This window comes from Brassica napus, chromosome C1 (genome assembly GCF_020379485.1).
Source record: "Brassica napus cultivar Da-Ae chromosome C1, Da-Ae, whole genome shotgun sequence".
NCBI classification, from domain to species: domain Eukaryota; kingdom Viridiplantae; phylum Streptophyta; class Magnoliopsida; order Brassicales; family Brassicaceae; genus Brassica; species Brassica napus.
This window is the reverse complement of record NC_063444.1, coordinates 40,176,408-40,184,130: the sequence shown is the minus strand read 5'-3', so window position 1 is coordinate 40,184,130 and position 7,723 is coordinate 40,176,408. Positions and strand designations below refer to the sequence as shown.

The 7,723-nt window shown below is 38.1% G+C and overlaps 1 pseudogene; it reads left to right on the top strand.

Moving 5' to 3' along the window:
• Positions 1-3,672: 3,672 nt before the first annotated feature.
• LOC106375118 lies at positions 3,673-7,039 on the top strand (annotated as a pseudogene).
• Positions 7,040-7,723: the final 684 nt, after the last annotated feature.

Genomic DNA, 7,723 nt, shown 5'->3' with positions numbered 1-7,723 from the left:
CAATGGGCAGTCTTATGGTCACATTACTCCAAGAAGAGGCATTAGACAAGGTGATCCACTTTCGCCTTTTCTCTTCATCCTGTGTGCAGAAGCTTTAGTTCACACAATGAACCAAGCAGAGCTAAGTGGTGTTATATCAGGAATGAAAATCGCTTTTGAATGTCCATCAGTACAACACCTACTTTTTGCTGATGACAGTTTCTTCCTCTGCAAGTCTACTCTGACGGAATGTGGGGAGTTTCTGCGCAGACTGAAGTTGTATGGTGATTCATCCGGACAAATGATTAACTTTCAGAAATCTGCTATCACATTTGGAGCTGGGATAGACCCTTACATGAAGCGTGTCTTGGCTGCGTTCTTAGATATTGATAAAGAGGGTGGGGATGGGAAATACTTAGGCCTTCCAGAGTGTTTCAGTGGCTCCAAACAGAAACTCTTAGCCTTCATCGGCGAAAAAATGAGCAAGAGACTCAAGGGCTGGTTCGCCAAGAAACTCTCATATGGGGGGTAAAGAGATTCTCCTAAAATCTATAGCCATGGCGCTTCCTGTGTATGCAATATCGTGCTTCCGATTAACTAAACACCATTGTCAGAAGATTATGAGTGCAATGGCGAGTTTCTGGTGGGATGATAATGATGAGAAGAGGAAGCTTCATTGGATATCTTGGAAGAAATTATGCATTTCGAAAGAGAATGGTGGTTTGGGTTTCAGAGATATAGAGGATTTTAATCAAGTTCTACTAGCCAAACAAGCTCGGAGATTACTGAATGAACCCACAAGTCTGCTGGCCAGAATATATAAAGGGAGATATTTTGCAAAGTCAGACATATTAGAATGTGGCAAAGGGTAAAGGCCATCGTATGCTTAGCGTAGCATCATCTTTGGGAGGGATTTGTTGAAATGGGGTTTAATCAAGTCTATCGGAGACGGCAAAACAACATATGTCTGGTCGCAGAACTGGATCATGGAGGACGTACCGCACAGGCCTATCAACAAACTTCAAGATATTGCAGTCAACCTTAAAGTCTCAGCTCTAATGGATGGGGATGGTCACTGGGATCGCAATATTTTGAGCCATCTTTTCCCTGAGAATGAAATGCAGCGCATTCTAAAGATGCAAGTAGGTAATGCTGTTGATCGTGAGATTTGGGCTTTTTCAAAGAATGGAGCTTATACTGTGAAGAGTGGATATGAGCTCGCTTCTAAAGTGAAGGAAGCGATGGCATTACAAGATGCATCAATGCAGCCTGAAGCTCTAGAACTGAAACGAAGCATTTGGAAAGTCCCAACAGTTCCAAAAATACGTAACTTCTTGTGGCGAGCGACCTCGGGAGCCTTAGCTGTCGCAGAAAGATTGAACACTAGAGGAATGCATTTTGATTCTCGATGTAAGTTGTGTCTGAAAGATGGTGAATCCATTGAACACGTTCTGTTCAAGTGTGATGTTGCACAGGAAGCTTGGGCTTTAGCTGGTTTCCAACCTCTATCTAACTTCAATTCTATGTATTTGGTTGAGCTTATGTCTGCGTATTTGCGTATGATGTCTTCTGACTCTATTCCTGAAAGACAGAGAAGATCTATCCCGTGGATTCTTTGGGCTATATGGAAGAACCGAAATTTGATTCTGTATGCTGATACACAAGAATCACTAATCTTCCACATTCAACAAGCTTTTGAAGAAACCCGCCTTTGGAATGAGGTAAACTTGGGACAGGAACCTGTAGACAATCTTGGCCTGAATGGAGAGAAGAAGAGATGGGAAGCGCCCTTTTTTTGGTGTGGTCAAGTGTAATTTACATTCGAATTGGCGTAATGATAAGCTCCATTGTGGTGTGGCTTATATTATTAGAAATCACCAAGGTAACGTTCTTCATCATGCTAGAGACGCCATCACCTCTTCACCTAATAGGCTCACGTCGGAGCTCAAATGTCTGATCTGGACACTACGTAGTATGAAAGACTTGGGGTATACGGAAATAATGATTGGTTCAGATTTTAAAGATGTTGGTGAGGCTGTTAAGCGGCCGAATGATTGGCCTCTGTTTCGCATTTTTCTTCGAGAGATACAAGAGTTATGCTTGATGTTTCAATCAATGGTTTTTGAAACAGAATCTATCTTATCGAATCAGATAGCAAGAGAGATTGCTAGGAGTGTCCTTTGTGATGGCCATTTCAATTCGTATCTGGCTTTAGGTGGTCCAGTCTGGCTACATCAGAGAATCTTGAGAGAAGCCTCTTCGAACTGCTCGTAGACCTTATATATGTTGAGTATTTGGATTGTGTTGTCTCTTTTTAGCGTGAGCTATATCTTTTGTATGGACTATTGATTCATTTTCATTCCAACGAAGTTGATAAAAAAAATATGTGTCATCATATAATTAATCATGTTTTTACCTACCATCATATCAGTAATCATATAATTAATAGTATTTTATACGTACCATCATATAAATAATCATATATATTATATTTTTAAAACTTAATATGAAATATAAAAATCATAATTTACGTTTGTATTTGAAATTGCTTTGTATTGTATTTTTCTTAAATATATTTAAAAATGTTTTATAATGGTTATAAAAAAACATTTTAGTAAAATCAATTTTCGAATATATGTATATTTTTGAATCAATTTTTTTTATATAAATCAGTTTTAAATTAATATTTTGATTTGAAATATATATATATATATATATAATTTAAATTTTGTTTTAAGATTATTTTAGATAAAGATGTTTTTAGGTAATTAGATTGGGCCAACCATTTTCGTATATTTTAAAGCTGACACATATATATATATATAGTTATCATAATATAATGAATTTCCAATTTTTTTTGATAACATAAACCCATTATTTTTTTCTTTAATATATTGTTATCCATGTTTCCAAACAACACTATATTTTTTTAACTGCTATCTATGTTGCCAAACAAAAGTTCAAAGTAATTCTAATTTAATAAAATAGATATTGGGAATCTTAACATGTAGCAAACGTTCTTAATTAAAAACCACTAGTAAGTAGAAAACTATATCTTAACTAGCTTTGACATCAGGTACGTTCAACATATTATATTCCTATAAAATTTCGAGAAATTAACGTGACTTGATTCGACGACGAGCACGTTAAGATTACAAAGTTCAATGTCTTTTGGCGTCACTTAATGTAAGTCACTGCAAGCCCACAATACATTATACTTAGACCAACTCCAATGTATTTCCCTATTTTTTCTTCTAAAATAGGAAAACTCTATAATATAGATGGATTTGTCTCCAATGTATTCATCTATTTCTTCCTCTAAAAAAAATATTCTTGATATATTCTTTTTTAGATTTACAAATAGTACATTTTATTTGTGAAAGTTGAAAACCAACCCAATTTAGTTTAACATTCATAAAATTATGATATTATTTACACTTAATATTTTTATAGAAACTATTATGTAAATAAAAGTATGATTATATATTTATATAAACAGTACATTTTCACTAAAAATATTTATTTCGGTTATAATTGTTAAAGTAAAAAATTAAAGAATCATTTTTTGAATAAAAAATATGCCTCTATTATAGAAGAATGCTATTTCTTCCTCTAAATATAGAGGTTAAAATAGCAATCTCTATTTTAGAGGAAGAAATAGAGTAGGGTTGAAGTGATTTTATCTCTAAATGCTATTATAGAAGCAAATATAAAGGTGGGTTGGAGATGCTCTTAGGGCACAATTACCGTAGGTTACAAAAGAGGTTACAAAGAAGGTTTTAATGGTTTGGGTCCCACAAAATGACAATAACCGGTTGCAAAAGGCATGAAAGAAGAAACGATCGTGGTGGGGTTTTTCAACTGTTCGTGGGTCCCACCGACACGTGGCGGCCCGCGATTGGTTACCTTTTTAATTTTATTTTTTTTTTAAATCAAGCAAAAAAAAAAAAAAAAATTTAGAAACCCAAAAAAGGTTTCACCGATAATGATGGTCTTAGAACACCTGCAATGAAAGATTTTAGACTAGAATCTTTAGCAAAATAATATTAAGATATTTGGTGGGGCTCACATTTTGTTAAGGATTGGGTACTTAGAGCACCTCCAATTGGGAGGTTCTTAGGGTGGAGTTCTTAACGTAATATAGGAACCCGTTTCTTAACTTTTAACTAAAAAAACTAAGAACCGGTTCTCAAATAAAAGTTTTAAGAGCCGGTTCTTAACTTTTTTAGTTAAAAGTTAAGAGACGGGTTCTTATATTCTGTTAAGAACCTCATTCTAAAAACCTCCAATAATCATGTTCTTAGGACATCATTATCGGTGATTCTTAATGGAGTTGCTTAGTAACAATGACCAAAAAAATAAATCAAAATTAGGGAAAAAGTTAAGGACGTGGGTTAATTAAGAACTTTTCGACGACGTCCTTAAGGGGCACGTGGTGTTATGAGATCGCTAGCTCAGGTAACGGTATTGAAGATTTCGCATCGATGATTCGGTGAACGGCGTTGACGATGATGACAATGATGATGACTAATGCTACGGGACCGGACACGAATCCGATGAGGAGGAGATATCGGAGCACCACCGCCTAATCCGTACCGGTCGTCGTGCCACCTGATCCCTTCATCGCTTCCACTCCAACACTCTCCACCAATCATCCCCTCATACTAAATCCATCTCCGACGCCGGCGGTGGAATTGTCGTCTACCCAACTTACGGTCGTCGTCGTCGCCATCGTGTCTTCCTCAATACTTTTTCCTTGTTTCAAAATTTTACAAAATGTCCTACCAATAATTATCACTTTGCTTAAAGTCTCTTAACATTGTCCTTAACTTACCAATAATAATTAAAAAATCTAAGGACTCAAATAAAAGTCCCACCAGTAATCTTGCTCTTATAACCCTTAATTAAGGACTGATTGTTAGTGAATCCTTACACTATTCGCGGGTCCCACGACACGTGGCGACCCGCGATTGGTTCCGTTTTAATTTTTTTTTTTAAACGGACAAAAAAATAATAATAAAAATTCTAAAAAGTTTACCTATGATTCCGAGCCACCGAGAACACCATTGAAGGTGCTCTTATACATATACATATACAGAAAGCAAACCACACATAGAGTTGGAAACTTAAGTATCTTTTTGTGCGTGTGTTTTTTCTTTGTTAATAGGACCTCTTGTGTTTCACTCTCAAATCTTCATATATTTCTCCTCTATTCGCTTCTTACTTTAAAGATTAGAGAATGCGTCAAACTGCGTTTACGGTTGCACTTGCATCTTTATCGAGGTTTCAATATCGAAGTTTCTTGACTGCCCCAAACTCAACTGAGAGCTTTGATTTCATCTACTATATGGCTAATAAGGCTAACTCAATCAACAAGGCACTAAACGACGCCGTTCCACTCTGCACCAACCCATTTGTACATAAGATTCGCGAGGCAATGAGATACTTTCTGCTCTCTAACAGCAAACGCGTCAGGCCGGTGCTATGTCTCGCAGCTTGTGAGGTCGTAGGAGGCCATGAGTCAACCGCTATGCCCGTAGCTTGTGCCGTCGAAATGATCCATGCATTGTCGCTTATCCAAGACGATCTTCCTTGTATGGACGACGAAAGCCTCGGTCGAGGAAAACCCACTAACCACAAGATACACGGCAAAGACATTGCAATCTTAACCGCAGACGCGTTTATAGCTCTCGCCGTTACACACACGGTGGCCGCCACGTCAGAAAACGTTTCTCCGTCGAGGGTTTCGAGAGCTGTTATGGAGATGATGAAAGCCGTTGGAACGGACGGTCTAGTGGCGGGTCAAGCGGCGGATGTGGCCGGAGAAAGGATGGTTTTGGAGGAAAACGATAAAAGATTGGAGTATCTTGAGTTTACACACATTCATAAAACGGCGGCGTTACTTGAAGCGGCGGCGGTCATGGGATGTATAATGGGAGGTGGGTCTGATGAAGAGATCAAGAGACTTCGAAGATATGCGAGATGCGTTGGGTTGATGTATCAGGTGGTGGATGATGTGCTTGTTGTAACGAAGTCGTCGGAGGAACTAGAGAAGACCGCTGGTAAAGATTTGATGACCGGGAAGCTGACACATCCGAGAGTGATGGGAGTGGAGAAGTCGAAGGAATATGTGGAAAAGTTGAATGGAGAAGCGTGTGAACATCTTCAAGGGTTTGATTCAGACAAGGTGGCTCGTTTGTTGCTCTTGCTGAATACATTGTCAACAGACAAAACTGACCTAGTCGATTGTCGATGAATTTTAATTTTTTATTTATTTTAACTATGTTCAAAAAGGAAAGTATAAAACTAATTAATGTTAGTTTCCAATAATCCAGCAGTATGTATATGGAATTAAATTAACTAATTAAAAGATTCATAAGAAATCATGATAATCAATTAGTTACCTTAAAAAAAACCATATAATTTGATTTGTTGATTATCAAACGAAATAATATAAAGAATGAAAATTATATTATGTGAAGACAATCTCCATGTCTTCATGGCTTGTCCATTTGCTGTAACGGTCTGGGACTCTGTTTCCCTGGCGTTCAAACCAGAACCTAACTCCTCCTAGCTTGCTACCATACCATTGATGGTCGCAAGATGATAACTCTGCCCCATGTGGGCCTCTCGGTGCCTTTGTGGCCATGGATCCTGTGGAATTTGTGGAAGACACGTAATAAACTGGGTTTTGATGATAGATCTTTCTCAGCTATAGAAGCACTAAAAGAAAAGAACCGGGAAACGCGGCGGTTCCACAAGTCAATCTCAGTTGAAAAGGAGTGGCAAGCAGCCCAATAGGTGGATGTCGGCCCTCGTCAAATCTCGGGACCTTCCTGCTGGGCAGACGCGGCGTGGAACCCAACCACAGAAACGTGCGGAATCGGGGGCATCTTCAAAGGAAACATCTCACCGCCGCTACCAATCATCAACTTCACCAAACATTCTATCTCTTCAGTATTAATGGCAGAAGCCATTTGCTGTCCGTTCTGAAGTCACGAAGGCTGCGTCGTCAAATATTCAGTCACTTACGATGCTTTCCGACTCCAAAGTTCTCATCTCAATGGTGAACGCTAAGGAATCAAGGCCAGCGCTATTTGGGATTTTGTTTAACATCTATCATTTTAGCTCTATTTTTGAAACTATCTGTTTTATGTTTATTCCTCACTTTGAAAACTTTGAGGCTGATTATGTGGCTAAGTCAGTTTTGGCTCTAGCAGACAATCATCTCTCATCCATTTGAGTGTATGTTTATTTTAATAAGAGTTATTAATACAATAGGACACTTTTCAACATTTTATTACACTTTAAAATACTTTGTGCTACTAGAGTACTTTTTGGTGCTAAAAATACTAAACTGCCCTCAACTAAAGCTTTCCCTTGTTGTTGTTGTTGTTGTGCGTGAATCAAGTTAAATTCAGTTTCTCGTTTCTTCTCAAGTCCGATCTCACGTCCGGTCTCATCTTCTCTCTATTCTTCTCTTCACGGGTCAATCCTTCTTTGTCCCAGACCTTATGTCCTAACCGTGAAAAGAGATGACTATGACGACAGAGAAGATGCTGGCTTCCGACGGTTGGGGTCGAAGTTTCCTCAAAATCCGTTTCGAAACTCTTTTTCATGGTGGGCCGGTTCACAATCAGCACCCAACACCTTCCCCTCTAATCATAAGTTGCATAATGTCTACCTACAAAACACCGATTGAAGTTAGATCCTTTAGAAAAACTCTTTTTTCCCTAATTTGTGA